This window comes from Pseudochaenichthys georgianus, chromosome 17 (assembly GCF_902827115.2).
Source record: "Pseudochaenichthys georgianus chromosome 17, fPseGeo1.2, whole genome shotgun sequence".
NCBI lineage: Eukaryota > Metazoa > Chordata > Actinopteri > Perciformes > Channichthyidae > Pseudochaenichthys > Pseudochaenichthys georgianus.
In genome coordinates, this window is record NC_047519.1 from 10,475,903 (window position 1) to 10,500,819 (window position 24,917).

The 24,917-nt window shown below is 41.3% G+C and overlaps 1 pseudogene; it reads left to right on the top strand.

Moving 5' to 3' along the window:
- Window positions 1–16,516: 16,516 nt before the first annotated feature.
- Window positions 16,517–20,792, top strand: LOC117462944 (GTPase IMAP family member 8-like; annotated as a pseudogene).
- The last annotated feature ends 4,125 nt before the right edge of the window (window positions 20,793–24,917 follow it).

Here is a 24,917-nt window from a genome sequence, read left to right on the forward strand (position 1 = left end):
TTTACAAAGCCATGTTGGATAAACTACCATCTTATATCTGCTCCCTGATCTCTCGGCGAATTGAAAGTACTTATTGCCTGAGATCGCATGCTGTGGTTTTATTAAATGTGCCAAGTGCTAGGACTGTCTTAGGGAAGAAAGCTTTTAGATGTGCAGCTCCACTAACTTGGAACAGTATGCAAAAAGAATGGAAAATTACCAAGCTAGTACCACTACATGTTTTTAAAGCTCGGTTGGATGCTACAAAATCAGATGCTGTTGGTACATGTACATGTGGTTAAATATGTACATTGTAATCCCTGTACATTTTGCTGTATGATGTCCTTTTTGTTGTTCTGTTGTTTATGTTTTTATGTATTCGTGTGGAACCTACTGCTGCAGGTCTCCCTTGAAAAAGAGATCATTGATCTCAATGGGATTTTACCTGGATAAATAAAGGTTTTGAATTGAATTGAATTTATAAATGAAGGTGCTCCAAATATATTGTATTCAATAGTTTTTTTTCTTAGCTTTTTCATGTTTTTGCCTTTTAAAGAAAGACATTAATTGATTCCACAACAAAAATATTAGGCAATTCACTTTTTATTTTGAACTGCTGTTGTTTATTTCAACACATGATGTTTCAATCAGGAGAGAATTCATTTAGTTTGAACATTTATTGACACATGCTATATGATAAGGTGCATGAACACCTGAAATCACAGCTGACTGCAGGAGAGAGGAGAACCATTTTATAGTTTGGCTGCAGCACAGTGATTGGCTGCTGGAGAATGAGGTGAAATGTAATAGGTTAAAGAGAACGCCTGTGATGAGCTGATTATATGCAGCTGCAGACTGAATGTATATACACCCAGTCTTCCTGAAATAACTTGCGCTGAGCTTCATTTAAATCTTGAAAAAAAAAATCCATCCATCCGTCCATCTTCTCCCGCTTATCCGTGGTCGGGTCGCGGGGGTAGCAGTTCCAGCAGAGAGCCCCAAACTTTCTTTTCCCTGGCGACATCAACCAGCTGATGAAAAAAAAGATAAATAACACAAATTTAAATTACCCCACAAATAATAAATAAACACATTAGCCATATTACCATGAGAAATGGGGACACCGCAAATACATGCTGCCATCACATCGAAGTTAGAGGCCTTTGCATATTTAAAACCAGTGCCAAATATGTAAAATCTGTAACGTTTTTGTAAAACTACAGAAACAAACTCTCAATGGCCACCAATCTGCAGATCACACACATCCATTTTACAAAAGATGTAACAAAGATGTTGACACTGCCGACAGTCATTATTTCAAACAGTATGAACACATTTAACGTTTATTTTATGTTATTTCAAGATTTGGAATTACGTCGCTAAACTCCTTGAAAAGGTCCTCTTCCTTTTCTCCAAGGTACACGACAAGGCAGCGGATGGCTATAGTTCTCTGCGTACTTCAATTGTATTGTGCTATTTTTGAAAAAGGAATAAAAGAGAAATGACCTCAATTAATATATTCTGAATGGGTGACTGCCAACAACTTGCATTTCAATGACAACTCTGAATAACGATCCTACCTCAAGAAGCATGTCCTTGATCTGCTTCACGAGATTCATTTTGAATAAAAAGCGATATCACAATAGTAACCAAAGTATTTTTACTCTCACAGTAGCCTCTACTACTTTGTATCCTCTCACAGAACTTTTCACAGTTCAAAGGCTGCTTATTTTGGTCAAACAGTAATTTGCCTATACAGTGCAACTACAAGGCCATCTGTATTTGAATGACAAAAGATGACACTCACCTTAAAATGTCCTTTGTATATTTCTATTTGTCTTAACTGTCAGAACTTGTCCAGGCATGTTAAGTGGGAGTGGACTTGAAATCCTTAACTTAAGGTGTAGAACAATTAAGTTATCAAGCCAATTGCATTACTTACTACAACTTGAATTTTGTTTTAAGTCAATTAACGCAGAAATCAGAGTTCAAATTACACACAATATTAAGTTGATGTAATTACCAACATTATTACGTCAACACAATTTATAAATTAATGTTTGCAACTTCAAATGTTTATCTAAATCAATTAACTCACATTTATATCTTGCAACCATGCATTTAATTAAGTGGAGGTGAAAGGTCGCCTGAATTCGTTTTTACAGTGCCTGCTATGGTTACATTTACTCTCCATCATGGCATCTTAGAAGCTAGTACACTTTCTTGTTTTTTTGTCTGTAGCTAATCAATCTTCTGGCACATCTGCTTTTTTGGTAGCCTTGTCTATTGTTGGCAATTTGTCTTGTCAAATGGGTTAACCCTAACCCTCAGGTGCAACTAATATGATGACAATAATAATGGCTTGATTCCATTGTGTTGTTCCAGGACAAGGACATTGTTTTCATAAATCCTGGAATGCTTGTAGTACAAGTGGCTGGAACGAGGCCATTGGTAATGTTTTAAATTGCATCTGTTCATGTCCTGTACTGAGAAGTTGCAGATAGAAGGCTCTGATTGACACATTCATTATATATCCATAAAAGGTTAAACTGCACATATTTATCTGATATCATTTACATTTTCAGTAGGCAATCTTAATAGAGTGACTTCATGACTTCAAGTTTTAAGCTATTTCAGGGCGTAGAGGCATTCCGTACTTTTATGACCAAAGTTCCCCTCCCCTGAAAGCACCTGTCAGCTTAGTCATGATATTAATTAGCCAGTTAAAAGCTTGCTGAATGACCCTAAAACCCACAGCTTAAAATGTGCTTTATAGATGTATTTATATAGCACATTTGAACACAAGACAATTCAAAGTACTTTACAAAAAAACATTAAAATAATTAAGACAGAAACACAGTTAAATAGCCAAAAGAATACGAAGAATACAAATGTCCCACTAAACTGAATGAATTCATTATGAGCGTTAACTTACTACTGAACATCTCAGTGTTATGAATGGAGAGTCGCCCCCTTTGTGTTGAGCTCAAAATACACTAGGCTTGTTTGAGACGCGTTGCGGCTCGCCTCGAAAGTAGACGAGAATAGCCGATCGCAGCCGGGGGAGGTCTCAAAAAGCTCGCCTGAAGTCGGACAGCTCGGAGTCGGCTTCGTCTTCTTCTTCTCTCGGTTTGTTGGCGGATTGCAAACAACTTACCGCCACCTCCGGAGTCGGCTTGACTCGGTTTGCATTTATAAAGAATGCACACGTGTTTAATCGTTAATGTCAGATATGTAGGCCTACTAAGTAAATACATTTGTTCCTGCTCAAGATTAGATTGAACTTTATTGTTATTGCAAATATTACAGGTACTGAGACAACAAAATGCAGTTTAGCTTCTAACCAGGTGCAACAAGCAGTGAAGTGCAAAGTAATGTTCACAATAGACAGAATAAAATAGAATGAATTGAATGATGAATAAACAGTGGGGTATGAATACACTAGATATCAGCCTGTGAGCAGTATGAACAGTGTGTATGAATATGCTAAGATATATAAAGTATGAAAACGATAAGCAGTGCAAGTATAGTATAACATATAGATATTAATTTCATGATGATAAACATTGTGGAACAATGATGAAAAATGGGAATGGATGTGGCGACGTAAAACTGACACAAAACAACAACACACTTTTGCCGAGCCAATTGGAGAGTTTCATCAGCAGCACGGGGTAAAAACCACCAATGAGCGCTCAGCTCGAGATACCAGCGAGCCGTTTCCCATCAAGCATTTCGCTTCCGCAGCCCGTGGAGAGGAACTGTGGCGCCTCCAGACATTTTTCATAGGGGTGGCCAAATGGGGCCACTGAAAATCTTGGGGTGGCCCACCAAAACCAAGAATGTAATTGCTGTAAAAGTATAGACTAGATGAAAACAATGGCAAAGAAAATCACTTACTGATATACTTTGGTTTCTTATTTTACATTTTCTGATACTATTCATCTGAAGTGAATATAATACGGATAGTTAACATTTAAAAGAACCTTGTTTTGTGTTATGTATACATGTGTTGGTGATTTATTGTTTTGGTTTTTATATATGCTAGTTGTTCTTTCCTTTTAAAAAGACAAATACAGCTTAATTTAAATAAGTTCCTTTATTGTAAGGCACAAAATATTCAGCATTCTCAACACATACAATACACAAAGCAACACAACACGTTCTTCAGTTATATTCTGTCTCTAGGTTATAAATAGTTTTAGAACAAAGCTGTTTGTGTCACACTGGGATCAAAGATGATTGACATGACTTTATTAAATCTAGTTTTAAAACATGACTATTTTATTTCAACAGGACCCAAAAACACAAGGGGTATAAAATGGTAAATACATACTGTGATTGAACTCAAAAACACCATATATTATTGACCTTTATAGCAAATTCAAAACATTATAAATGATACAAAACACCACCTTTTAGTATGAGACAGAAAATAGGTGACGAGACATTCTATTTTCTTAGATTAGGCCACTGTGGTGAGAGTAATACATATAGCTTGTATTCCATTTGTTTTGAACATGTATATTTATACTTTATAAACAAACTGGTTACCCTTTTTTAAATTAGCATACAGAACATTATGAAAACAAACTTGACTAATGGTCGGCTCATAACCTCAGAACACAGAAGAGGAGAAACTGCATGGATTCTCGTTTCATTTTGAAGGAGCTGCAGACCACATGTACTTTCTAGCATGTATGGCCATCTCCTCACTAGCCCTATGCTGCTGCTCCCCTGCCAGCTCTGTCTCAGCTCCTACTCATCTTCTTCTTAAAATAAGAAGAGATGTCTGTTGACTTTCTCTTCATTTTCTGCAAATTGACATTACACACAGCAGTGATTAATAGTAGCCTACGATACTTTAGGCTTGATGTGCTGCGGTGATATGCAAATAATTGTTTGCATAATTTGCACACAACCGTGCTCTTGTCGACGCTTCCATCCGTCCGTTTTTTAAAACAAAATGTCCCATCCACGGGGCCGACCAAAGCGGTCTCATCAGCTTGTTCGTTCATGTTTGACTATTGTTCACCGTGGTTTGTTGTTGTTTGAAGTCCCATGCTGAAGTCATGAACGTTAGTTGGAGCTCCATTATAATCGGTACGCCTGAAACTCATCCAGTGAGAAACGTTCCGCTGTGCAAAAATAAGTGCGATTAAAGTGCGATTAAAATGCGTTATTTTTTGTGTAATTAATTAATCTTAATTAACGCGTTAAAGTCCCGGCCCTAATTTATAAACAAATAATCGGCCATGATTACACCGAAAATAGTCGCATCTAAAACGCTGATGCCAACTTGCAGAGCTACCTTTAGTAGACGCTAAGCACAACAATGCCACAAACTTCTGGTCCCAGAGCCTCAGCAAGCGAGGACTCTGGAAAGCTCTAATCACTCTGTTCTTAAGGAGTTCTCTTAGCAGAGCTCTCACCACTCTGGTCTTTTTTTTATGATAGGTGTGTCTGCGGGAAAAAACGGGAGCACCCGGCGTAAACCCGTACTGGCTTGGGAGCATCAAGCCGCCTCTTCATTTATAAATATAAATGATCAATAAATCTCACATTATATTGATCATTTATATTTATAAATAAATAATTGAGCTCAATCTACTTAGAAGGGAGGGGGTACTGCGTGGCTGATGTAGCAGAATGACGTTAGCAGGCTGCATACATGGCTTGACTGGCTGCCGTTACAGTCTGAGTTGAAGGCATCCACTGATGCGGCAATGATACCACCTGTGACAGTCACTAAAGCGCTCATACCAACTTGCATTGCAAAACGTAGTAGACCTTTAGAACCATAACGCCACACACTTCTGGTCTCATCCTCATCAAGTGAAGACTCTGGGAGGCTCTCAATACTGTGGTCTGTAGGGGTCGTCTCAATAGAGCTTGTATCGCTCTGGTCTTCAGGGGTCATCTCAATAGAGCTTGTATCGCTCTGGTCTTCAGAAGTTGTCTCAATAGAGCTTTTATCGCTCTGGTCTTCAGGAGTTGTCTCAATAGAGCTTGTATCGCTCTGGTCTTCAGGAGTCGTCTCAAAAGAGCTTGTATCGCTCTGGTCTTCAGGAGTCGTCTCAATAGAGCTTGTATCGCTCTGGTCTTCAGGAGTCGTCTCAATAGAGCTTGTATCGCTCTGGTCTTCAGGAGTCGTCTCAAAAGAGCTTGTATCGCTCTGGTCTTCAGGAGTCGTCTCAAAAGAGCTTGTATCGCTCTGGTCTTCAGGAGTCGTCTCAATAGAGCTTGTATCGCTCTGGTCTTCAGGAGTCGTCTCAATAGAGCTTGTATCGCTCTGGTCTTCAGGAGTCGTCTCAATAGAGCTTGTATCGCTCTGGTCTTCAGGAGTCGTCTCAATAGAGCTTGTATCGCTCTGGTCTTCAGGAGTCGTCTCAATAGAGCTTGTATCGCTCTGGTCTTCAGGAGTCGTCTCAAAAGAGCTTGTATCGCTCTGGTCTTCAGGAGTCGTCTCAAAAGAGCTTGTATCGCTCTGGTCTTCAGGAGTCGTCTCAAAAGAGCTTGTATCGCTCTGGTCTTCAGGAGTCGTCTCAATAGAGCTTGTATCGCTCTGGTCTTCAGGAGTCGTCTCAATAGAGCTTGTATCGCTCTGGTCTTCAGGAGTCGTCTCAAAAGAGCTTGTATCGCTCTGGTCTTCAGGAGTCGTCTCAAAAGAGCTTGTATCGCTCTGGTCTTCAGGAGTCGTCTCAATAGAGCTTGTATCGCTCTGGTCTTCAGGAGTTGTCTCAAAAGAGCTTGTATCGCTCTGGTCTTCAGGAGTCGTCTCAATAGAGCTTGTATCGCTCTGGTCTTCAGGAGTCGTCTCAATAGAGCTTGTATCGCTCTGGTCTTCAGGAGTCGTCTCAAAAGAGCTTGTATCGCTCTGGTCTTCAGGAGTCGTCTCAATAGAGCTTGTATCGCTCTGGTCTTCAGGAGTCGTCTCAATAGAGCTTGTATCGCTCTGGTCTTCAGGAGTCGTCTCAAAAGAGCTTGTACCGCTCTGGTCTTCAGGAGTCGTCTCAATAGAGCTTGTACCGCTCTGGTCTTCAGGAGTCGTCTCAATAGAGCTTGTATCGCTCTGGTCTTCAGGAGTCGTCTCAATAGAGCTTGTACCGCTCTGGTCTTCAGGAGTTGTCTCAATAGAGCTTTTAGGTGTCATTTCCAGGAGGCTCTCGTCATTTTTCAGTTCCATCAACTTGAACTGTTCTTCAAGATCCAAATGTGATTGTTTCAAATCGCTTGTGAGAATGCTAAGCTCCTCATTTACTTGCCGCTGCCAAGCAATCTGTTGATAAGCCTCCTCCATTTGTTGCTGAACATCTTGCAGAGCTGTCTTCAAGTTTTCATTCTGCTCATTCAGAAGTACTTCCGTTTTCTGAAGATCGAGCAGTGCTAGCCCCAACTGTTTATTCTCGGCCTGTGTTTGCTCTGTTAGTGATTCAAATTCATCTGTAATAACTGCAATCCTCTCTCTTAGAGCCAACTTCTCGGTTTCCAGCAGTTGCTGATTCTCAGCCTTCTCAGTTTGATCCAATGTAAATAACCCCTGATCGACCAGGATTAGTTCTTTAGCATCCCTCAGTTGGTCCTTATAATCTTCCATTTCTGTCTTCAGGTTTTTGTTCTCCTCGTCTTGTTTTACTGTCAGAGACTGAATTCGAGCCAGCTCATGTGCATCGCTGTTTTGCTCCTCAATAAGAACGCCGATATTATTCTGAAGACCTACCACTTCAAGCCCCAACGCATCTGTCACTGTCTGTTTTGCCTGTCTCAGAGATTCAAGTTCAGCTAAAATCATTTCGTTATGTTCACTCAAACCCAAATTCTCCTCCTCTGACTTTCTTATGTTTGCGTAATAACACTCCCTGCTTTCTCTTAACTCCAACTGAAGCGAGGCAGTCACAGATTCCACCATCTGCTTTCCTGCAATGTATCCTTCATTTGTTCTTATTAGCTCCTCCTGAATCAAGATTTTCATTTGTGCCTCTTCCAGTTGGTCCTGAAGATCATGCATAGCTGTTTTCACGTTTTTATTTTCCTCGCTCTCTTTTACTGTCAGAGACTGAAGTCGAGCCATCTCCTTTGCATTGTATTCACTCTCAGCATTCAGAGAGTCGATATTATGCTGAAGATCAAGCCGTTCAAGCCTCAACTGTTCTATCTCTGCCTGTTTTTGTGCTCTCACAGAGTCAAGTTCAGCAGTAATGTTGGCATTCGTCTCACTCAAAGCCAATCTCTCCTCTTCTAGCTTTCTTGTGTTTTGGATATTTGTCTCACTGCTTTCTCTTAACTCCAACTGATGAGAGGCAGTCACTGACTCCAACATATCATGTATCTTTTCAGCAATGTCCCCTTCTTTCTTTGTTGTTAGGTCCTCCTGAATCAAGATTTGCATCCTTGACTCTTCCAGTTGCTCATGAAGATCTTTCACAACTATTTTCAGGATTTCATTTTCCTCATTTTCTTTCACAGTCAGAGACTGAAGTCTAGCCAGCTCATCTGCATGGCTCTTATCTGGCTCATTCCGAAATACTACCATATCCTGAAAATCGTTCAGTGCTTGTCTCAACTGTTTTATCTCTGTCTGTTTTTCATGTTTCAGAGATTCAATTTCAGCAGTAATAACTGTATTCTTGTCACTCAACTTCTCCTCTTCCAGTTTTGTTAAATGCCTAGAACTTTCCTCCCTCAATTCACTTAACTTCAAGTTAAGTGACGTTTTAGCTGATTCCAACAGCTCATGTACCCTCTCATTCTCAGCCCTGATCTCGGCAATATTTGTTGTATTATCGCACTGTTGAATGTCGAATATGCTGAGCTTTTGATTGGACCTTTCCTGACTCGTACTGGGATGTCCTCCTCTCTTTATCTCTTTATGAGAGTGCAGGAATGTAATTGTGTCTACCAGGACTTCCTCCTGCTTGTGAACCCTGTCTGCGTAAAATTTTGCAACGCTTGCTTTTTCCTCCACACAAAGAGTCCAAACATGGTCAAACATGTCCACGATTTGTTCACACACTTTTCCAGGAACCCTTTGTGAGGGCCCCGGAGGCTCCTCAGGCATATAGAGGCAATTTGGGTCCTTTTTTTCTCTAACGCAAAGGGCATCCTGGGTAGAATCTTGAGACAGCTCATTTCTTTCCATTATGTCTCTGATAGTGCTCAAACCCCTTCCAATAACAACAAATTGTTTTAAAAAACCAATGCAAAGGTAATTCTGATTATGGCCTGTTTGTCCTCCAACACCAAAACTAATCTATGTGGGATCCTGATGTGGCTACAAAGGTTGCGGTAGTCTTTCTAACAGAAGTTGTGTACCTTTGTTCATGGTGGCCTATTTACCTTTGTTGCATGGCGTGACGTCATGCCATGGCGTGCCTTTGATCATCGTATGATGTCATGCCATTCTATGTATGCCTTGCATGGCGTGATGTCATAGCATTCTACTACATGCCTCGCATCACGTGATGACAGCAGTATTTCCCCTATATACAAATAGTCGCGGCGCAGCTAGGGGGCGCCAGCCAGGTACCCCAAAAAACTTACTTTAAAAAAAAAAAAATTAAAATAATAATAAGTGGCGACCCTTTTTCATTTTTGATTGTTTGTTATGTGGATTTGTAGTATTCGTGTTACTGTATGTTCAATAAAGGTGTATTTTTGCTAAATCTTGAGATATTGCCACTGAATGTAGGCCTACTAGGCAGGGCCGATTTTTGCCATAGGGCGCCAGATCTGGGGGGCGCTGCGCTGGTAGCTCTGGGAGGGGAAAAAACATTTTTGACCATTGACATTCATCCTAATTTTCGGCCTTGATGTAACAACATTCATAATTAAGTAAATGTAACACCCTTTTCACCCCGGTTACACTTTTCATTTGCCCTGTACGATGGGCGCTGTAAGTGATGAAAGTGGGGGATGTTGGCTCCTCAGGCGCCCGCAGCTCACAGCCAAAGTGTGAGCGTGGGAGTGAGAGAGAGAGCGAGGGAGAGAGAGAGAGAGAGGGCGCACCGGTACCGGCGGTACCGGCGCTGTTGTTATTAGAATCTGGTGCGCTACGTTTTTTTTCATATGGAATGCAGTCAACCAATCACAGAGCTTGAGGCAACGCAGACAATAGCTGAGGATTCTGGGTAGTGTAGTGTCTTCGGCCATCCTAAACTGAACAAATATTTGTTTCTCCGAATCGAAGGGGAAAATTACAAAAGCATTGTACACAATTTAAACCAATCAATGTTGTGTAATCAACAAGGATAATCTGGTGTGTTTGAGTTGATGAGTAGTGCAGATATCACTGTAAAATCAATCGACAGTAAAGAGTATACTTACTTCCGGGTGTAAAATCCTGCGTTATCCAATGGGAATGGACGCTCACATTGCTCTCCGTAATACAATAAAGGGGACATGATCAAATCGGAATATAATGTTCTTTTAAAAAACGTTAACTAAAGGGAACAATCTATTGGACACAGCTGAAGCTCTGGCCTTCCTTAAAAACTAACTAATGTAATAAAAATCACAGTTGTATTACACACAATGCACTGTTTTTTGAGAACAACAATTCGTAACTAATGCACCATAATACATTCTGACGAAAAATAAAAATTATTATGAATAGCCTACAAATAAAATAAAAGAAGCCTCCCGTGAGTTACTACAAGCTATAAAGTAGATTTTAAAAACGTTTTATAGAATAAAAGGTCACTGCAGGACGTTGTAGAAATGCGTGTGTGCACCACGACAAAGGAGACTCATTCACTTTACATTGGGGTTGTTTGCGTGGTGCAGACCATATACAGTCTATGGTGCAGACATGTAATTGTAACAAAGTTCGTGACTCCACCACGCAATGCGGTGTTAAGGAGTCGTGGTGGAGTCACGCATTCTGGTGAGATCAGGTTGATTTTGCTGGGAGACTTTTTTCTTTTTGTATTCAAAACGGAACTTCCTTATACTTTCACTTTCGTCCTTACGTCGCAGCAAGAATTAAAGGAGGTGAGTTACCTTAGAAAATAAGCTAATCAAGTAAAATGACTGAATCTGGATCAATACGGTTGATATAGACATAATAGATTTGTGTTGGAACAATGTAGTTTTACTGTATGTTTAATGTATTGCAATGCAACAGCGTGTTTTATGTAGCCACTTTTACGGGATTTGTATGTGTTTGAAGCAGGAACAGACGAACTATTAGTCACAACAAAACATGATGTTCTGTGTTGCACTATGAACCGAGAAGTGCTGTTTTTATTCAGTGGTTGTTTTATTTAAAAAATCGGAGATTAACATATTTACTGAACCGATTGACACATGTCGTAATGCCAAATGAAATGTCCAACCGCCATTTCAGATATCACAAAAGAAGGAACGTCATTTTTACTGTGTAGTGTTGTTTCTCTCTCATTCAGACGGTTTAATAACTTTTGAAAGAACGACAAGTTAATATTGCAAATAAAAGAAGCATCTGGTTTCCTTCAATGTACTCTACATCTCCTGTAAGGTAAAACATAGAAGAGATGACGCAAGTAAGCTTGAGATGAGTTCAGGTTTATAAACCACAAAGAAAATAACTTTACGCGTTTTTAAAATGTTCTTTTTAAAATGTGTATAGGCAGGGGCGGCGCCAGGGGGTATCTAGGAGTTGCTATAGCAACTCCAACAATTGGCCTAGCAACGGCTTAGCAACCCCATTGTTTTGATATGAAAATGTATCATATTTATACACATTCTCGCAGCCCGCGAGAATGTGTATAAATATGATACATTTTCGCGGGATCTATCAGGGGCGGGTCGTTGTAATTTACTGCGTGAACTGTTACTTGGCTAATTCTCAGTAGATCGAAAATGAAAACCGGGAGGATTGGGACCACGAAGAACAGGTGCCCCCGCCAACTGACCCGCTGCACCCGCAGCAGCAGGACCAGCTAGCTGCTACCACGAGCTGCAGTGGAAGCGCTGCTCCTCTCCGCACGTGAAGATCCACTGCCCTCATTTCCTCCACCCTGCTCTCTGCAGAGCTCCACTCCAGAATATACAAATTATGCTAGTCAGTGATTCTCAGACACAGCGTCTCACCCTTTGAGCATCTCGGCAGAAATGAGCAGTCACTCCTCTCGGTTACAAATGGTCATTTTAAATGAATCAATAATGTGTTGTATTTTCCGACATGGCGCATTGTTCGAGGCGTGCTGACAGTGAGATCTAACACGGGGAATTGTGAATGAGGAGGAGGAGGAAAAGTGCGTTATTTAGGCAATGTTGTTGGTGGGAGTTAGGGAGAGACTGCCCCTTCCAGGTGTGTGTATGTGTGTGCGTTTTCCGGTGTGTGTTACGTGAAAGTCATGAGTGTTACACTATTGATTGGTTCTGTAAATAAAGAGAACGTTTTCGACATTGAAGGCTTGAGTGATCTTGAATAGCGGTGAACGCTACAATATGAACAGGCTCGTGCTTGGCCCACTGGTATTGTTTGTTTATTTTGAAAATTAACTAGCAACGCCGTGCTGTCATATAGCAACTGCTAAGCTACTGCAGCAAAAAAAGTCTGGCTCCGCCCATGTGTATAGGCCTACCGTTGTAATTTACCTTGTCTGATTTAAGTGTTTGTGAGTATGAAGGTGTGTCTTCTCTTTGCTCTCAGCCAGGGCCGGTTCTAGCCAATTTGATGTCCTAGGCGAGATTTTAGCAGGCTCTCGAGTTTTAAACGATATTTTTGGTTTACTGTCCTATAGTATACATTGAAATGATTTCAAACCTGTTTATCCCAATAATTATAAAGGAGTGCCTTGGAAATATTTGTTTATTAAAATTGTGATCAAAACTTTTGAGACCCACTGAGACAACTTAGACTAAAGTTAACTATCTAAACACTCAGAGTATTTTACCTCACTGAGCCTCTCAGACTCCACCCTTGTTGTAGAAACATCTTCTTCTTATATCCGTTAGAGCAGCAAGCACCAGATGCTAATAACAACAGCGCCGGTACCGGTGCACTAGTGCTGCGTACCTGGACTCACATTCAGGTTCAGGTCCGGACTCAAGTCCAGAGATTCAGGTTCAGGTCCGGACTTATAAGTCCGGACCTGAACCCATGGCGTTTGTCAAGTTGTGTGAGTAACTAAAGTGAACTTATTGTGAGATAATTATCAATTGAAAATTAACTCATAATCAACTCAAATTCAAACATGTCAGGTTTATGGTGCTCCCTTCCAACTTGTGTCTACATTTCTCTACAAAGTACAAATGTAAAAAAAACACTTTTTGCCACTTAGTCTACAAATGACTTATGACAGCAACTACAGTGAACTACTACAAAGTTCAAACATTTATTTCATTTACCAAACTAAAGTAACCAAACAGTCCCTGAGCTGACTGAGCCTAAATCCCTAAAACGTTGCTGAAAGGTAGAGTGTAGAGTAGACTATACGCATTACACTGTTACACACCTACTATACAGTATAGGCTACACTGTAGTGACTGACTGTACAGTCAGTGTACTGTACTGTCTGTACACCATGTCTTTTCTACAACTCTACATGTGTACATTATAGAGTACATACTACATACATAGTGATGTACATACATAAATTAAAATCAATGTTGATATGGCGTAATTTTGAATTAAATACACTATTTAATTTAAATCAGTTTTATTCTGAAAAAAACGGAAGTTCACACTATTAACTTAATACTTTTATTCTGAAAATTCTTCACTTCCGGTTAGCATTAGCATGTGGCGAAATGCTACGTTTTCAAACCGTGAATCGAAGGTGAAATGACATGTGATGTTGTACACTGAGCACACTGGGATTAGCACTCATTTATTGACGCTGAATGACGTTTATCAGGGAATGTTTAAATAACCACAGACACCAGAATATACGTAAGTGCTAGTTTTTTTACGAGACCAAGTACCGGTTCCAGACGTTCCGGTTTAATCGGAATTGAACCGAAACTTTTTAAAAGTCCAGTAGCCTACCGGTTCTGCGTACACTACGCACACTACGGTGCACCCTCTCTCTCTCTCTCTCTCTCTCTCTCTCTCTCTCTCTCTCTCTCTCTCTCTCTCTCTCTCTCTCTCTCTCTCTCACACACAGACCCACACTCTCTCTTTCACAGACACACACTCTCTCTCTCTCTCTCTCTCTCTCTCTCTCTCTCTCTCTCTCTCTCTCTCTCTCTCTCGCTCCCACGCTCACTCACACTTTGGCTGTGAGTTGTGGGCGCCTGATAAACCAACATCCCCCCCAGATTTGGCACCCTAGGCGACCGCCTATGCCAAAAACCGGCCCTGCTCTCAGCTCTCAGTGAGTCAGTAATAGTTTGTAAACAGTGGGTAACTGTAACTAAGTACATTTACTTAGTACTGTTCTTAAGTACAATTTTTAGATCTTCTACTGTACTTGAGTATTCCAATTTGACGTTACTTTGTACTTCTAATCCACTACAATTCAAAGGTAAATCATGTACTTTTACTCCACTGCATTTATTTAAATCAGGAGAGACTTCAAGTTTGTTTAGTGAGCTAACTTTCAATATGTATTGCCGTGGTAAAATAAATACTGGTGGTGGTGAAGAGCTGAAGGGAATAATGAAGAGTTGGAGTGATGAGAGTTCTTCTGGGCTTGGCCTGGGCCTGGATCTGATGAACTGGAGGTGAACGGGGTGGAGGAGGAGGGCTGCATCGATTCTCCTTAAATGACAGCTGACAGGGGAGAAGAGAGCAGATTTGAAAAGGTGCCAGATGCGCTGTGATTGGTTTGTGGGAGATGAGACGAGTCTGATTGGCTTAATTGGGGGTGTGGTGCATCCTTGCTTATTTAAAGAAAGGGCGAGAGGATGTGAGAATGAGAGTGTGAGTCTTCCTGAAACAACGTGCGCTGAGCTTCATTTAATACCTTTAGTTACTTTACAGATTTGGGTTAATAATGTGAAATATAATCACCACTTAAATCAGACTTTAGTTCCACCTGGAGTAAATTCACAAGCTACCTGCAGTATACAAAGTCATTCAAACTAGCTGCACCTTTACCAGCTTTGAGAACACTTTAATGCATCAATATGATAATTAAACATATAATATATATTATTCTGAAATGGACCAATCTGCATAAAGCGTACTTTGAATACCTTTTTACTTTTACTTGAGTAACATGTTGAATGCAGGGTTTTTAGTTGTCACAGACTATTCCTAGAATCTGGTACTTCTACTTTTACATTTGTTGATGTTGAGATTAGTACTTCCTTGCTGTGCATTAACCTTTACGGTGCTCGTATGAAAGTAACAGTTGACTTTAGTGCTGTTTTCCTACAGAGTTGATTCAACAAATTCACTTTTACAAGAGGACATTTAATCGTACATGACTTAAGTGTAAATGGCTTTTTTTATTTATTTATGGTCATTTATAATAAATGCCACATCATTGTGTTTTAAACTATTTTCACTACCCAGGCCTGGTTATCATAGGACCAATCACAGCTTGTAACTGCCACTATAACTTAAATAATTGGATGGCATCGGCTGGACTCTCCCTTATCGTTTGTTGAAAAACCTGCGGCAGACTGTCAGAGACAACAGCATCGAATTCAGGTATGAATAACAGAAGCCTTTCAGAAAGATAAATTGGTGGTGAAGCTTGTCTTTGTTTTTGGCTGTGTCTTTCAGACAGTCGAAGACCAAATAAGCCCGTTAGTGGGAGCAGATTGGATTCTGCAATGTTCATTCAAAGTGTATCTTTTGGTTGTTGCTCATGGAAAAAAAACTATGTCAAACAAATGTACAGTAGCACAAATATATAATAAAACATAAGAGGATTTCTAGTCTGTCATATAATAGTGATGAATGTTGAAAATATATTGTTGTCATAGTTTATTTAGATTAAACGCTTGAAGAAAGCATTTCTACAGTGGCAGTTCTAGGTCAATTTCACCAGGGGGGCATGCTGTAGCCAGTTATTGTATGAGAGGGGGGAGACATATCCCATTATTTTTCAAATAACTTGTGTCAAAAGCACAGTACAAATAAGACTTTAAAATCAGAACATACATGTATTTCGACACCTTCGACTCAAGTTACAGCACAGTCTTTGCTGCAACAGTATTACAAATGGTATTATCATAGATCTTCTTTAGAAAGGGGGGCCACGGGGCAGTCAAATCTCAATGTAACATGGGCACTGGCCCCCGTGGGGCCCCTCCTAGATTCTCCCATGCTTTTCACAGCATCTTTCTGACAGAAATAGATGCTATGTGGGCACATGGCTTTAAAGGACAAGTCCCACTCTCCAAGGTTAACAATGTCACATTGAAAGAGTAAATATGTCCAACTACTTGGTGATAGAGATGAATGATTAGCTTAAGTTCAATGAACGTGCTGCTAGGAAGGTAAACATAATGTGTTCTTGTTAGCGTGTGTGTTGGCAGGTTAACTGACGTAACAGGGGGCAGTAGCAGATGATTTAATATTTTTCTCTCCATATGTTCTCAAATCCAGCAGTTGGTGCCAAATGGAATCAGTCTCTGATGTGTCCTGCAGAGTGACATTATGGAGACAGCAGCAACAGGTGAGTTTAGACATTATCCTGTCGTCTGCTTTAAAAGTCATTTAAGAGCACCATGTCCATTTCTTCTAATTGTTTTTGTATGTATGTATGTATGTATGTATGTATGTATGTATGGATGGATGGATGGATGGATGTATGTACAGTATGTATGTATGTATGTATGTATGTATGTATGTATGTATGGATGGATGGATGGATGGATGGTATTTATGTATGTGTGTATGTATTATAACCATTGTTACTATAGTATCATTCTGTGGACCTGCAGTTCACTGTGATGGATTACACACAAAATCAATATTTTCACTTTAGCTTTGTGCCTCTCTGCTGCTGCAGTCTTTTTGAAAAAAAGGTTAATTCACAAAACTGGAAACAGTTAATAAAACCCTTGCATGTTCCCTTACATTAAAGAAAACATGTGAATGTATCAATGTTGTGTACTCTTATCGGGTCAGATGATCCGCCACCTGTGAAACAGAGCAGCAGCTATGGATTGCTGCCTCCTAACAGTGAGTTTAACTGAACTGAGTCTGTTTTGATCAAGGTTCATTCACAATAATGGAACCAGTCAATAAAACACTCGGCATACACCCTTTAATCAAATGTGAATGTTCTGTATTCTTATAGTGTCAGATCATCTGCTACCTGTGAATCGGAACCGCAGCTATCAATGGCTGCCACCTAACAGTGATTTGAACTGAACTAATTCACAACTTTCCCTTCATATATTACCTTCTAAACTACAGGGGGAGTAGGTTATGGGTACAACATCTTTGTTTTAGTTTAATATTTGCAAGATGATTGGGGATTTTGCATGTTGAGGATGATAACAGCTAACATAATTACTCAAGTCCACCTTTAAAACTGTCACTTCATCGCGAACTATCAACGGGGGGGGGATGGGGAGCTCAACGCTCATGAACTGTCAACAGGAGGGCAGGGGGAGCCTCGCTGCGGGAAAGCTGTGGACCTCTTTTGCCTGTCAGCGCAACTTACATGATGCCATTTAAACAAATTAAAATACAGGGCGGTGTCGGCCGTCAGCGAACCGAGCCGGCCGTCTACGGCCCCCTCTGTGATTCTCCAGAACACACAGATGGCCAGTCTGTGTAGCATATTATTTTCGATGACAGATGAGCAGATCGCCACTGGGCTTTCAACTAAAGACACAGCCACGCAAAAACTGCGGCATGTGTACGCCCCTGATCGTTTCACCATTAAAGACGCTGCGAAAGAGATTCTCTCCCACACACTCCCCCCCCCCCTGCCTGAGAAGCCTCTATTGGACTGCTTTGTTTACTTCTGTCACATAATGACGTCACATAGTAACACTCACGCTTCTATTGGCTAGCACACAAACACAGTGTACTTTATAGGCTAAGGGGCAGACAGACAACAGGCCAGCTAACCAATCAGAGCAGACTGGGCTCTGGTTTCAGACAGAGGGTGAAAAGAGGTGCTGCAGTACAGGCAGTATGAGAAAAATTAGAGCATGTAAAAATGTCACAGTAGAGGCACACATTTACCTTACAAATGTGCATAATATGTTCTCTTTAAGTATTTAGTTAGTTATTCTTCTAATTCTGTGTTTTTATTTTCAGTGTCTGAGCTGAGGGTTGTTCTGCTGGGGAACAGCTGGTGTGAGAGGAGTTCAGTGGGGAACTACATACTAGGAAAGACTGTGTTTGACACTGAAGAAGAACCGGACCACTGTCTGAAAGTCAGTTGAAAGGAAAAGAGATAGTTCTCATCAACACCCCAGATCTGTATGTGAACGACTGTGTGAGCCTCTCTGATCCTGGACCTGATGTGTTCCTGCTGCTTCTACAGCCTGAAGAGTTCACTGAGGATCACAAACTGAGACTTTGCAGAGTCTTGGAACTCTTCGGTGATCAATCTTTTGATCATGCACTGATTCTGATATCACCACCCGCAGAGGAGAGTTCAGGTGCCATGGATTTTAAGCAGCATCCACTCTTAAAAGTGGTTGCAAAGTGTAGAAGCAGATATGTGATTGACCAGTCCGAGCTGTTAACACATCTGGGTCAAACTACAAAGGAGATCTTTGGACAGCTTGAGGGCAGTGATGAGGAAGTAGGTTTGATCATGATAAAGTGTGAATGCATCAAAGCAGCTTTAAACCTGGTTCTGCGTGGGAGGCGAGGAGCAGGGAAGTCTTCAGCAGCCAAGGTCATTTTAGGTCAGACAGAGCTCCATTCAGCCTCCAACTCATCAGAGTGTGTTAAACATCAGGGAGAGGTGTGTGGACGCCGGGTTTCCCTGGTGCAGCTGCCTGCCTTGTGCGGAAAACCTCAGCAGGAAGTGATGGAGGAATCATTCAGGTGCATCTCTCTTTGTGATCCTGAGGGCGTCCATGCCTTCATCCTGGTCCTACCTGTGGGTCCCCTCACTGATGAAGACAAGGGAGAGTTAGAGACCATCTAGAACACATTCAGCTCTCAAGTCAACGACTTCACCGTGATTCTGTTCACCGTGGAGACAGATCTCACAGCTCCAGCGGTCGTTGACTTTATACAGAAAAACAAAGACATCCAGGAGCTCTGTCAGAGCTGTGGAGAAAGATATGCTGTTCTCAACATCAAGGACCAGCAGCAGATCCCAGAGCTGTTGGATGCTGTGGAACAGACGAGAGTTGAAGGATCCAGGTGCTTCACGATGACGATGTTCACTAAGGCTCAGATGAAGAAGGTTGAAGAGCTGGATAACGCTAACAGAACACTTAACGCAAGAAAGAAAAGTGAGATGGGAGAAGATGACGAAAGAGAGCGTCTCAGGATGGTACTGATCGGGAAGGCTGTCGGTGTGAAGAGTACAATTGGAAACACCATTTTGGGCGAAGAACATTTCCGCCAGAGGTTTGTGACCACCGTGTGCCAGAGAGCAACAGGAGAGATTCATGGACGGTCTGTCGCTGTGGTCAACACACCTAGCTTGTTTGACACACCTCTGTCTGATGATGACCTCCGACGAGAGGTTAGAAAATGCCTCAGCATATTGGCTCCTGGACCTCATGTGTTCTCACTGGTGCTGCAGATTGGAAACCTTACACAAGAGGAAAAACACTCAGTGGAACTGATCAAGAAATATTTTAGCAAGAAGTCTCAAGATTCCATCATCATTATACTCACCGGAGGAGAAGAACCTGAAGATAAGTTATCTGAGAGTTATGCCGACGTTTGTGGTGGCTTTGTCAAAAAGCTCATCAATGACTGTCGAGGGAGGTACCAGGTCTTCAACGAAGGTGACACAGAAGGCACGCAGGTCAGGGAGCTGCTGACCAAGATCGAGACCATGGAGAAGGAAAATGGCGGCTGCTGTTACACCGAGGGATACACAGTAAAACAAGTGGAGAGGATTTTGAAAGACAAAGAAGAAGAAAGGAAAAGAAAGGAGGAGAACGTGCGAAAAAAACACGAAGATGACATGAAAACACTGGAGCGCAAAATCAAAGAAGAGGAGAGAAAGCTGATGGAAAAACAGCTGAAGGAGAAGGACCAAAGCATCAACAAGGAGCGAGAGAAGAGAAAGCAAGAATGGGAGGAAGTTGAAAGGAGACGGAAGAAACAGGAAGACACTACGCAACAGGAATGGAAAAGAAAACTGGACGCGTTAGAGGGAAAGGTTCAGTATGAAAGAGAGCAAAATGAAACAAAGAAACTGGAGCAGATTAGAAGAGAGATCAAGAGTCCTGGAATAGGGAGCGAAAGGACACCTGGGAGCGAATACATGAAGAGGATAAACAGAGCCTGGAGGAGTGGAGGAGTACCCATAGGCGGCGCCTGAGGCTCAGGTTTGCCTACATTATGATGTGATATGAATGATAATGGGACACATCGACGTCTGCAGCACTCACAGTGCAGCGGACTGTAGGCAACGTAATGTTACTTTGATCTGGTTACTTATGTTGTGGCAGATATTTAATTAAGCTTTCTTAACATAGGCTAATAGTAGGCTATGATAGTTATAATACTCCGATTGCTCTGAAGATGGGAGGTGATATTCTATTGATCCCTGACTAATCACAGGTTGGCAGGGGCATCACGTGAGCCTCATCTGATTGGTCAATATCTCAATTTTCTTTCACCAAGGGAAGCCAATTTCGGCTGGCCTCCTCTCGCAGCAGAGAGTGCAATCTACTGTTTCACCATAACATCTAGAGGGGCGCCGTTTCACTCTTTGTAAAATACTCAATGAGAATGGGGGAGAGACGGACCGGCATCAACACACAACAAAGAATTTCCGAAACTAAACAAAGTGTTTTTATTTATTTAATAAAATTATAACTACACTCCGAAAAAACAGGGGAAGCCTGGCTTCCCTTGGCCTCCAGGAGAAAACGCCACTGCTTGCAGGTGCAGCTATGTGGCTTTTATCCTGGATCAAGTGAGCCAGAGCCTTTTCTTATCAAGCTCCACATTTGTGGAATCAGCTTCCAGTTTGTGTTCGGGCGGCAGACACCCTATCCGTTTTTAAGAGTGCGCTTAAGACCTTCCTTTTTGATAAAGCTTATAGTTAGGGCTGATTAGATTCAGCCCCTAGTTTTGCTGATATAGGCTTAGTTTGTCGGGGGACATCTTACTTCTTCCTTCTCTCTGTCTATACCCGTGTACACTCATGTTCCGATTAACCCAGCTTCCCCAAATGTCTTTCTTTTTGGTGTCTATATACGCTGGGATCCGGAGTCATGGATGATCCTGCGGTCCTGTGTCCTGGATCCCGAGCGCTGGATCTTGAGTCGTGGCTGTGGTCCTGGATCATAGGTCCTGGATGGATATCCTCGTGGATTCATCTTCCTATTATACACACATGCATTTCCAAACATTTGGACTACCTATGTTGCAAATGTATTATCTTTTCAATTTACACACGGCATCTATTGCACGTCTGTCTGTCCTGGGAGAGGGATCCCTCCTCTGTTGCTCTCCCTGAGGTTTCTCCCATTTTTCCCTTTAAACTGGGTTTTCTTTGGAAGTTTTTCCTTGTACGATGTGAGGGTCTAAGGACAGAGGGTCTAAGGACAGAGGGTCTAAGGACAGAGGGTGTCGTATTGTCATACTGATATTCTGTACACACTGTGAAGACCACTGAGACAAATGTAACATTTGTGATATTGGGCTATATAAATAAACATTGATTGATTGAAGTGTTTAAGTCATGGATGTTTAAAGTTTAACTTCTTCATATGTCTAATATTATAGTTGACTTTTCATTCAGGAAGTATGACGCTGCGCTGTCAGTATGCTTCTCCATGTTTGTGATTGGTGGAATGCTCCAAATACCACCCCTTTCATGTGAACGCGCACCTAACTAGATAGGACACGGCTGGTTTGAGTGATCCACTTGATAACCCGCATCGTATTAGGCCTACCGTTTAGCGAGAGCGCGTATGTTTTGGATTAGGCCAACCGGCTAACGCAAACATATCCAGGTTAGGTTGAACCAGCTTCGTAGTACAGGCCCCAGGGAGGCTGGCGCACATATATTTTTGTTTACTTTAATGTAACATAATCATTTAAAGGTCTCCCTTGAAAAAGAGATCTATGATCTCAATGGGACCAATCTGGTTAAATAAAGGTTTGAAATGAAATGGGATCCTATTATGCTTTTATGCCTCAAACGCCTCGATTGTACTCCTTTGTTTACGTAACATTCCCGCTACTATTGGCTGGTTCTTCAACATATTGTTTGTGATGCTAAGGGGCGGGACATCTCTAAGCGGATGACCAATCACAACAGAGCTGACCAATCAGAGCAGACTTACTTGCCTCTGGTTTCAGACAGAGGGTGAAAAGAGGTGCTGCAGCACAGGCAGTATGAGAAAAAGAAAGACCTTTTTAAGCATTAAAGCACTAATGCAACCGTTTTAACTTGAAAATACATCTTCGATAACATTACCAGTGAAGATCAAAGTTGGGAGGCTTACTTTTAAAATGTATTCTGTTGACTAGTTACCTGTAAAAAGTGTAGTCTGACTATCAACATGTAAAAGTATTGTAACCTAATTACGTATTGTTATGTTTGGATAACCTCACTATTGACTGTAATTATAATAAATACATGAGAAAATCAATGTGATGTTTTTTACTTAAGTGAATTATGTTATAAAACAGAACAATGTGACCTTACAAAGGAAGAAACCAAGATAGTTATTATCTAAAATGTGTCTTCTGCTCAGAGATTGTATTTATAGGAAAACCTGCCTTTCATTTAGTTGAATCGGCACTTAAGCCCGCACACACTATTCAATGAACATATTTGAGCTACTGAAGCAATGAAATTGAACACCATACAGCAGATTCAGGCAGCAGGCGTACAGGTTTACACTTAAAGTATTAGCCTACAGTACAGTTTACAGAGAAGAAATGAAATCTGATCCTTTTACAACAAACCCAATACGCTCTTTTTAGTTTATTAGTGACATTGTAATCCAGTTTATAATTTTTTTTAGAAATGTAACAGTAATCTGATGGGAATACAGAATTTCTGTAGGAGCTTGCATTGTCTGAAGTAGGTGTGGTCAGCAGTTACTGTAAGAATCACACATATTGAGTCATAGCTCAACGCAGTGTACTGACTCCTGCAGTGCAGTGCAGTGCAGCGGAGAGCGTTTGTTGAAAGTGGTCACGTAACATTTGAAAACAGCCACAACCGTGCACCTTGCACTCGCGTCACTGGTGCGTACTGTAGGAGCAGACACAGTTGTGGTGGCTTAAAGCCCAGCTCTGCTCCGCGCCGTCCGTTAGATGAGCCTGGTCAGATTAATAAGAAAAGGAGTTCAAAACACCGGCATAAAAGTTATAACAATAATCTGAATTTAATGGTAAAAAGACACAATACGAAAATACAGAGTGCCCTGTAACAGAGGGCACTCCGGGCTCCCCGCTCCACTGCCGTGCGATACAGGTATCAGGACCGGCCAGTCAGCAACAGGGGGCACCGTGCATGAATAAACAACAGTAGGCCTATATATGGACATTTTGGGGCGGAGAGTCACTGCTTATCTTCCACCGGACTTCACTCCTTTAATTTCCCAGGGAAGGTTTCACACAAACTATTCTTTCCCAAACAATCACACATTGTACACAGATATATTAGTATCAAACATTGGCCCCAAAAAGAACATTGAAAAGGACATGTGTGTGCGTTTGGTAAAGAGGAAGTGTATGTGAGTGTGTGTTGATATCTTGGTCAGGGAGTGTATGTGTGTCAGGGTGTCTGGGAAAGAGTGTGTGTGTGTGTGTGTGTGTGTGTGTGTGTGTGTGTGTGTGTGTGTGTGTGTGTGTGTGTGTGTGTGTGTGTGTGTGTGTGTGTGTGTGTGTGTGTTGGTATCTTGGTCAGGGAGTGTATTGTGTGTGTGTGTCAGGGTGTCTGGGAAAGTGTATGTAAGAAGGTTTATATATATAGGATTACTTAAAAACAGTCCCAAATAATACATGTTCACTTCAATACAGTTCAAGGTAATACCTGTTTACTTTAATACAGTTTAGAACAATATCTGTTTGCTTTAAGTACTTAAAAAATACTGGATTAACTTGGCACTAATTGTTGTGGGCAGGGCAGGGTCATAGTCCAGCTGTTTTTGAAGTGAATCCAGGCCAACGCTACTGTAACATCTTGGTGAATACAAGATCTTTGATTACAGAGATCACGTTGATGACGTAATGCATGTGTGCATGTTACGCGCCAGTTGAATAAAGATGGACACTCGGAATGAGAGAAGTAGTTCGCTTCATCTGTGTATGTAGACACTTATATGTCCATAGAACAGAATATTACAGCTATCATGATAAAAAGTTGTGAACTGTGCTGCAGAATTATCAAAATGTTTAGATGTTGTTCCTCCATGGCTATCAACCTTAGAGATGTTCTGGTTTGCCCAAGTGGCAGTGTTCTGTGGTTAGGGCGCCTGCTGCTGGCGGAGAGAAAGGAGTGTCTCAGCTGGAGATCAGCAGCTGACTATAAAGGTATGCTGGGAACCTGGTTCTGGGTTGCGTTCGAGTCAAATAGTGTTTTTTGTTTGCTTAAGAAGGTTCCTTACAGGGATAATATGACCCAGAAGTACCTACATGGCAGCCATGATAAGCTCTTTGAATTATTTAGATGTTAGGAAAGGGTTTGTAATGCTACCTTTATATCCCCTTTCGCAAATTATACACTGGACCATGCTTAAAACTGAAAATGAGATAATGCTGTCCCACAATTCCTTGCAACTGCAACATTTAACAGGTCAAGACATACGCCAGGGCATATTTGTTTAGTATAATAAATAGTATTAGTTGCTTTTGCTAAACCTTGTATCATTGAAGCGTTTGCTGTGCCATCAATAAGTACAGTTATTAAGCAACTGTAGCAGGGCTTTTG